This window comes from Tamandua tetradactyla, chromosome 2, assembly GCF_023851605.1.
Source record: "Tamandua tetradactyla isolate mTamTet1 chromosome 2, mTamTet1.pri, whole genome shotgun sequence".
Lineage (NCBI taxonomy): Eukaryota > Metazoa > Chordata > Mammalia > Pilosa > Myrmecophagidae > Tamandua > Tamandua tetradactyla.
In genome coordinates this window covers 24903763-24913382 of record NC_135328.1, presented here as the reverse complement: position 1 = coordinate 24913382, position 9620 = coordinate 24903763, and the positions used below count along the sequence as shown (strand labels likewise).

The 9620-nt window shown below is 38.7% G+C and overlaps 2 pseudogenes; both read left to right on the top strand.

The window, feature by feature from the left end:
• The first annotated feature begins 5272 nt into the window (after positions 1–5272).
• Positions 5273–6140, top strand: LOC143659433 (nucleophosmin-like; annotated as a pseudogene).
• Positions 6141–7035: 895 nt separating this feature from the next.
• On the top strand, positions 7036–8842 carry LOC143659431 (mRNA export factor-like; annotated as a pseudogene).
• The last annotated feature ends 778 nt before the right edge of the window (positions 8843–9620 follow it).

Sequence of the window (9620 nt, the reverse complement as noted above, 5' to 3'; positions counted from 1 at the left end):
TAGGTGGATCTATTAAGAGAGACAGAGAGACCTGGAGGGGGGCATTGTTTTTCTTTTTCAGAGTACTAATCACTGTTCCTCAATGGTCCAAGAGTAAAAGCTCTGTAGCTAGACAGACTAGAGTTCAATCCCAGTGCCACCATTTCCTGATGTATGAACTTGGTCAGGTGACTTAATTTCTCTAAGCCTAAATTTCTTTAATCAGTAAACTGGGAATATTAATGTCTACTCCAGAAAGGCATGGGGTGAACGTCCAGCAAGTACCTAGCACAGAGTAGGAACTCCATAAATTTTGAGCCCTTTGCTTTTCTCATTTAATTACAAATAGCAGCAACAACTGGGAAATAATATCTAAGTGAACTCAAAAAGCAAAATGGAGGAAACAGAGCAGAAAGAGGCAGGAAGGGACGGGAATGCACTTGGTTTAAGACATGGACATCCCTCATTCTCACATCTGGTGAGTGAAGGTATCCATATATGTGGGTTGCGTTTTATAAGCCCTATGGCTAGACTAGACTAGACAGTTGCGAACAGATGGGCAGCTAGGAGTAACTGCAAAATGAAGCAGGCATATGGACAGCAAACTATAACTCCCTCTTCCTCTGCTGGAGCCAATTCTCCTCAATTCCAGAGTCATTACCCGGAGGTGGGAGGGGGAAAGTGTTATTTAACCAATTTCATGTCACCCTATCTTATATTTCTAAAATCACCGTATCAATCCTGCCTTGTATTTCCACACAGCCTTCTTCACTTAGCGTTCTAACAAGAAGCTCTGACAAAAGCTATGCTGAAATTGTGCTAACACCACTAGTGGAAAAAACAATATTCAAGTCAAACAACCAGGTTTCCTTGACAGAATTCCAAACATCAGATGGGGTGATCTTTCCTTTTTGAATTAACCATTTATTTGACTAAATCAACAAAATTAACTAGATCTTCTGATTTCTGTTAAAGACAAAGGGAAGAGAGAACATGTTAAGGACCCACTGCATGCCAGGCTTTGTGCTCTGCTTTACCGAAGAGGAGCCTGAGGTTCAGAGAGGCTGAGTAACTTACCTGAGGTTACGCAGCTGCATGGGAAAGCCAGCTCAGGAGCACTAATTTGCCAGATACCAGAATCTGAATTTTTCCACTGCATACACACCAAACATGATAAAAGTATCTCTGAAAACTTCCTTTAAAATGTTCCAATGTGATGTCAACCTTTTTAGATCTCCATCTCATTTCCCAAGTCTTTCTTGAGATTTTCCTTTTATAAGACTGTTCCCATTTAAACCATCTTTGAGGGATCCTACCCTATTTATTTACCATAACAATGCCCCACAAAAGATGAGAATAGTCTTTAAGCAGATAAACTGAGGCTGGGAGTGATTTAACCGATGAAGGCAACTCAGTAGGCAAGTGAGCATTCTGGGCATAGAAAAACAACTTTCTCCCACGCAGAAATTCTAACTCTAGACTGGGTTGGAAAAGTTTTGCAGGATTACAGCTTTCTGAACCTACAGAAATGAGGACTCCAACTTGAAACTGAAGAATTATCTTCAATGCTTCAATGTCTTCCTCGATTCTCATCTCATGCTAATTAAGCATATCATGACTTGTTACCTCATCTCCAAACCCACTGCCCTTAGCTGGACTCCTGCAAAGGTCACATAGTGATGCCACCTCTAGTTTTGCCCTTAACAACCCAACTCCTCATTGTCAAGACAGGGTACTTTAAAAAAAATTAATTCCATCAAGCCATCAAGTCATGTGCTGGGTGAAAAACTTTCAATGATCTATTCACCTATTACCGGCCAAAGAAAACCTGAATCCATTAATCTAAGAAACACCCCTCTTTAAAATAAAAAGTATCAGATATGGCCCTTCCCACAAAGGGCTTACGGTCTGAGGGACATCCGTAAGAACTGGCAGGCTGAATCTGACGGATAACAGGAGAACAACGTCTCCTTAACGGCACATGCTTCAGAGTGCTCTTCTTGGAAATGTGAAAGTCACTGTAGCCCATTTCTTCCTCTGCAGATGTGAATAATGCCTTCTTCACACGCTTTTTGAGTCATTCCTTTATTCAGTAAACATTACTGGATGTTTCCCATGTGCAGGAATTGGGGCATAAATGTGAAAAATACATGGTCTTTGATATTTAGGAACTGGTTTCTGAAAAGGCAGACATAATTCACTGAGAAATTCCCTGCTCTATCTCAAGGGCCTAGAACAATGTCTGACACATAGGAAGGCATGCAAAAGAAATATTTGTTAAATGTATTAATGTCAGTAAAAACACCACCACCATAAGGCTGTGTGGTGAATGTATAAGAGGACTGAAGAACTGTTTATTCATCCTTCAAAAATAGTTATTGAGTGCCTACACTAAACCATCCACAATACCAGATACTAGGGATGAAGCAATACACAAAACAAAGATCCTACCCTCATGCAGTTTCCATTCAATTGGAAATAGAACATAACAAAATAGAACATAAACAAATAAGCAGATTAATAGGTAATTTAATTTGAGGTAGGATTAAGTGCTATGAAGAAAAATAACAATGAGGCTTGGGGGCTGCTAGATCAGTCAGGATATGCTAAGCATATGTTGCAGAAACAAATGATCCCAACATCACAGGAGCTTAATATACACGAGATCTGCTGAGGGAGTGGATTAGGATGCCCTGCGTCACACAGTACTACTAGGGGTCCACCCATCTATGATGCTGCCATCAGAATGGGAGGCTTCAGGGTCCATCATAGCAGGTGAGGAAAGAGCTGGAAAGGCAAGCTCCTGAAACTAAATTTGACACAAAGCACTTCTTCTCATATTTCATTGGCTGGAACTAGTCAGTGGCCTAGTTCTGGTCTAGTTCTTCAAAAAACTGAAGAGGAGGGAGCATTCCCTAAATTCAATATTTGAAAGGCTAAAAGAAATCAGTGATATATCATGGGTGCTAATAACATAGATAGATGCAGCCTCATCTGAAAAGTTTCTTTGGTGTTCTAGAAGCATTGGGTAAAGTTGTAGAAAACATAAGTATTTGATCAAAACCATGTATTGCTGGTTTTGCTGGTTTTGCTACAGCTGCTACTTAGAAATGTCACAAAAATCTCAAGGAAAACAATAACAGGAGAGGAAGTATCACACTGGGAATTAGCCCAATGGTATACCGGTTTCCAAACAAAGACATGACAAAATCAACACACATATCAAAACCAAAGTTAGCAGTCCAGGCTCAGGAAAACCATAGAACCCACACTGACCCTCCAAGAACCCATCTCTCCAGACTTAGAAAAATTGGAATGTGCTTATCTTTATGTAAACAATAGAGCATGGAGTTAAGAAAATTAGACAGATCAAGTTCATACTTCAATTCTTTGCTTGCTTTGTGTGTGTCCTTGGGCAATCACTTCCCTCTCTCAGTATGCTTCCTAATCTGTAAATTGAAAACATTTAAATCACATAATGTATCTTCTCTGAGCATAACTGAATGAAAATAGAAATAAATGACAGAGGGAAAACTAGAAAATTTAAAATATGTGGAAATTAAACAACATATTCTTAAACAATCAATGGAACAAAGAAGAAATCACAAGAAAATTAGGAAATATCTTGAGGCAAATGAAAATGAAATATAACAAACAAAAATTATGGGATGCAGCAAAGGCAGTGCTGAGAGGGAAATTCATAAATCTAAATGTTTACATTTAAAAAAAAGAGAAAGATTTCAAATCGGAGACCTAACCTCACAACTGTAGAATTTAGAAAATGAAGAATAAACTAAACCCAAAGAGAGAGGAAGAAAGAAAATTACAAAGATTAGACCAAAGATCAATAAAATAGCAAATAAAAAACAATAGAATCAACAAAACTAAAAGTTAATTCTTTGAAAGAATCCAAGAGATCGACAAACATTTAGCTAGACTAACAAAAAAGAGATGATGCAATTAACTAAAATGAGAAATGAAAGGGGGGGACATTACTACCAACCCCACAAAAATAAAAAATATTAAAAGAGGATACTATGAACAACTGTGCACCAACAAATTAGATAACCTAGGTGTAATGGAAAAATTCCTAGAAACACACAAACTATCTACATTGACTCAAGAAATAGAAGATCTTACCCAACAAAGAAAAAGCCCAGGAACAGATGGCTTCACTGGTGAATTTTATGAAATATTCCAAGAAGAATGAACATCAATACTGCTCAAATTCTTCCAAAAAACTGAAGAGGAGGGAACATTGCCTAATTCATTCTATGAGGTCAGTGTTACCCTAAAACCAAAGCTAGATAAAGATACCACAAGAAAAGAAAATTATAGACCAATATTCCTTATGAATATAGATGCAAAATTCATCAACAAAATACTGGCAAACTGAATCCAACAGCACATTAAAAGAATCATATACCATGATCAAGAGGGATATATCTCTGGTACCTCGAGGATGTTTCAACATAAGAAAATCAATTATGTAATGCACATTAGCAGAATGAAGGGGGAAAAAAACATGATCATCTCAATTGATGCAGAAAAGACAGCTGAAAAAATCTAGCATTACTTCATAAAAATACTTAGAAAACTAGATGCGCCAGTTTGAATCTGTTGTGTATCCCAGAAAAGTGATGTTCTTTAATCCTCATTCAATATTGCTGGGTGGAATCTTTTTTTTATTTTTTCCATGGAGATGTGACCTACCCAATTGTGGGTGATAACTTCTGATTAGATGGTTTCCATGGAGATGTGTCTCTACCCATTCAAGATAGGGTTGCTTACTGGAGCCTTTTAAGAGGGAACCATTTTGGAAAAAAACTTCAGAGTCCACAGAGACCACACAGTCAGAAACTTTTGGAGATGCAGAAGGGAAATGCCCCCAGGGAGGCCTTATGAAATGAGAAGAGAAAGTTAGCAGATGTCACCATGTGCTTTCCTAGTGGACAGAGGTGTTCTGGACTTATTAGCCTTTCTTCAATCAAGGTATCTTTCTCTGGAGGCCTTAGTTTGGACATTTTCACAGCCTGGAACTGTGAACTTGCAACTTAATACATTCCCCTTTTTAAAAGCCATTCCATTTCTGGTATATTGCATTCTGGCAGCTTTAGCAAACTAAAACACTAGGAATAGAAGCAATCTTCTTCTATAAAGGTATATAAAAATGCATATATGAAAAACCCACAACTAGCCCTGGTGTGATTCCATCCTGCACAACTGTTCTTTGCAACAGTGGTTGTCTATCTCCGTCCATCTTCTCTCCCACTTAAGTGCATGCCACCACTCCATGGAAGATTCAATGGACATGGACATGAGTCCCCTGAGGCTCCAGAACTATCTTTTCAGTTGTGAACTAAAGGCTGACAAAGATTATCACTTTAAGGTGGATAATGAGGAAAATGAGCACCAGTTATCTTTAAGAACAGTTTAGGGACTGGTGCAAAGGATGAAATTGCACATTGTTGAAGAACAGGCAATGAATTACGAAGACAGTCCAATTAAAGTAAACACTGGCAACTTTAAAAATGTCCATAAAGCCAACAGTTTCCCTTGGAGGCTTTGGAATAACACCACCTGTGGTCTTATGGTTGAAGTGTGATTCAGGGCCTGTGAGTATTAGTGGACAGCACTTACGGGCTGTGGAGGAAGATGCAGAATCAGAAGATGAAGAGGCAGATGACATGAAACCCTTAAGTATACCGCGAAAGTGATCTGTCCCTGAAAGTGGTAGCATGTTTCCACAGAAAAAAGTAAAACTTGCTGCTGATGAAGATAATGATGATGAAGATGAAGAAGATGATGATTTTGATGATGAGGACATGGAAGAAAAAACTCCAGTGAAGAAATCTATATGAGATACTGCAGCAAAAAATGCACAGGAATCAAACCAAAATGGAAAAGCCTCAAAACCATCGACACCAAGATCAAATCAAGAACCCGTAAAAAAAAAAAAAAACCAAACAAGAGAAAACTTCCAAAACACTGGAAGGATCTAGTTCTGTAGAAGACATTAAAGCAAAAATGCAAGCAAGTATAGAAAAAGGTGGTTCTCTTCCCAAAGTGGAAACCAAGTTCATCAACAACGTGAAGAATTATTCCAGATGACTGACCAGGAGGCTATTCAAGATCTCTGGTAGTGGCAGAAGTCTCTTTAAGAAAATAGTTTAAAACAGTTTGTTAAAATTTTCTATCTTATTTCATTTCTGTAACAGTTGATATCTGGCTGTCCTTTTTATAATGCAGAGTAAAAACTTTCTCTACTGTGTCTGATAAATGTTGTCCAGCCAGATATTCTTTTGCCAAGAATGTATTGCCCAAAATGCCTGTTTAGTTTTTAAAGATGGAACTCCACCCTTTGCTTGGTTTTAAGTATGTATGAAATGTTATGATAGGACATAATGGTAGCAGTGGTCAGATAAATGGAAATGGTGGGGAGACAAAATATATACATGTTAAACAAACTCAGTACTTTAATAAAGTAGCACAAAAAAGAAACCCACAGCTAATATCATACTCAAGGGTAAAAGACTGAAAGCTTTCCCTCTTAGATCAGGATCAAGACAAGGACACCACTGTCACCACTGTTACTCAACATTGTACTGCAAGTTCTAGCCAGAGAAATTATGCAAGAAACAGAAATAAAAGGCATCTAAATGGGAAAGGAAGAAGTAAAACTTTCCCTGTTTACAGATGATATGACCCTATACAGAGAAAACTGTGAAAAATACACAACAAAGCTAATTGAGCTAATAAATTCAGCAAAGTAGCAGGATACAAGATCAACACGCAAAAATCAGTAGTGTTTCTGTACATTTGTAATGAACAACCTGAAAAGGAAATCAAGAAAAAGTTCCATTTATAATAGCAACTAAAAGAATAAAATATCTACAATTAGTTTCCACCACTGACACGAGGCAACCCCAGGCCCTTGGGACTCTTACCCATGCCACTTTGCCTTTGCCTCCACCACACCAAAGAGTGTCATAGGCTCCCCAGTCCTTCCCACCCTCCACCACCTGCTCCCACCACAGCTAGACTCTTAGGACCAAAATGAGTCTGTCTGGAACAACCTTGTGTTTTGGAACTGGTAGGAGCAGGATAGTTGGCAGCACAAGCTCAGACAATCTCAATCCTTTGAAGGATATTCAAGTAGCACCTTCTCCAGACGATAGCATTGGTTGTCTATCTTTTACCCTACCAGCCTGACTTGGGAACTTTCTAATTGCAAGATCATTGGCTCATGATGCTCACCATTGGAAACTTCAAGACAGTGGACAGACTATTCCAAAAGCCCAGCAGATGAACACAGGCCTGTCCTAGATGTCTGCTGGAGTGATGATGGAAGCAAAAGTATTAACAGTGTAATATGATAAAACTGCCAAATTGTGGAACCTCAACAGTAATCAGGAAATACAGATTTCACAGCATGATACCCCTATTAAAACCACATATTGGGTCAAAGCACCAAACTATAGCTGTGTGAAGACTAGAAGCTGGGATAAGGTGACACACAATCATCAAAAGGTGATGGTTTTTCAACCCACCAAAATATGTTACTGTGACAATGTGATTTACCACATGGCAGTGGTGGCAAATGTGGAGAAGGGATTGAATGTTTACCAATTAGAGAACCAACCTTTCGAACTCAGGAGAACAGAATCTCTACTGAAACAGCAGCATCAATGTGTGGCTATTTTTAAAGACAAAGAGAACAAGCCAACTGCTTTTGCCCTGGGAAATATTAAGGGGAAAGGTGCAATTCACTACATCAACCCCCAAATCCTGCCAAAGATAACTTTACCTTTAAATATTGTTGTGTTAGTTTACAAGCTGCCAGAATGCGATATATCAGAATTGGGATGGCTTTTAAAAAGGGGAATTTAATAAGTTACATGTTTACAGTTTTAAGCCTATAAAAATGTCCAAACTAAGGAATCCAGGTAAAAAATCCTTAACTCAAGGAAGGCCAATGGGTAAGAAACTCCTCAGTCAGCTAGGTAGTCACATGGCTGGCATCTACTGGTCCCCTGCTCCTGGGCCCATTGCTTTCAGCCTCTGTTCCTGTGGTGGTTCCTCATTTTGCTTCTCTGGGACTGGTTTTCATCTCTTGGCTTCCCTTGGTTCTCTCCAGGTTCTGGTTTGCTTGACATCTCATGGCAATATTTGCTGGGCTCCAAGCATCTCCAAACATCTGTATCTCTATTCTCCAAGTGTTGGCATCTGAGTCAGCTTAGCTCTGGAGTTTCTGTTGGTGCTGAGGCTTCTGCCATTTCTAATTCTCTCCAAAATGTTTCCTCTTTTAAAGGATCCCAGTAAACTAACCAAGACACACGTGGAATGGGTGGGGTCCCATTTCCATCTAATCAAAAGGTCATATCCACAATTGGGTATCACATCTCTGTGGAGATAATCTAATCAAAAGTCTCCAATGTATAGTACTAAATAAGGATGAAAAGAAACAGCTGCCTCTATAAGATTGTTTCAGGATTAGAACATGGCTTTTCTGGACTACACAATATTTTCAAACTGGCACACTTGTCAGCCCAATGGAACCAATACTTCAGCAACTCAGGACTATGTGGTAAATGGAATCACATTTCATCCTGTTCCTGGCACTCTGGCAGCTGGAGGCTCTGATGGTAGATTTAGTTTTGGGGACAAAAATGCCATAATTAAACCAAAAACTTTGGAACAGTTAGATCAACCAATATCAGCTTGCTGTTTCAATCACAAGGGAAACATATTTGCAAACAAGTCTAGCTATGACTGGTCAAAGGGATATGACTTTTATAAACCACAAAATTACATTTTCCTTCATAATGCAGCTGATGAGCTTAAATCCAGCAATAAGAAATAATGACCTGAGATCACTGGGCTGACCTGAGCTGTTTTCTCTCCACTCTACCTCACCTCTGGATGAATTTGGGTCACAGCTTTTGCTGGGTGAACCACTGTGGCCACTGGAACAGCCTGTGGAGAAAACAGCATGCATTTTCAGCAGTCAGGGACTGAGCAGTCCATGGTGATGTGCTAACTCCATTCCACGGCCTGATACAGATATTTTTCTGTAACTTTAAGAAGACAGAAATTATTATAGAAGTTAGGTGCATGTGGGCAAAGTCAGGTGTTTTGTGGGGTTTTGTTCACAATGTACGTATTAAAGAATATCACAAACATTCTATGAACCCTGTACTATATTTTGTAATATTTTGAGTATTGCTTACTAAAAAGAATCTACAACTAAATTCAACCAAGGATGTAAACAATTTGTACATAGAAAGCTACAAAATATTACTAAAAGAAGTCAAAGAAGATCTAAATAAATGGAAGAGCATTCCATGTTCATGGACTGGAAGTCTAAATATTGTTAAGATGTAAACTCTCCCCGAAGCAATTTACAGATTCAATGCAATCCCAATCAAAATTCCAACAACCTTCTTTGCAGAAATGGAAAAGCCTGTCATCAAGTGTATATGGAAAGACAGGTGCCCTAATTAGCCAATACCAACTTTACAAAAAACAAATTTGGAGAACTCACACTACCCAGTTGTAAAACGTAATACAATAAAAACAGTAAACGCTAATTAAAACAGTGTGGTACTGGCACAAGGATAAACATATAGATGGAATCAAAT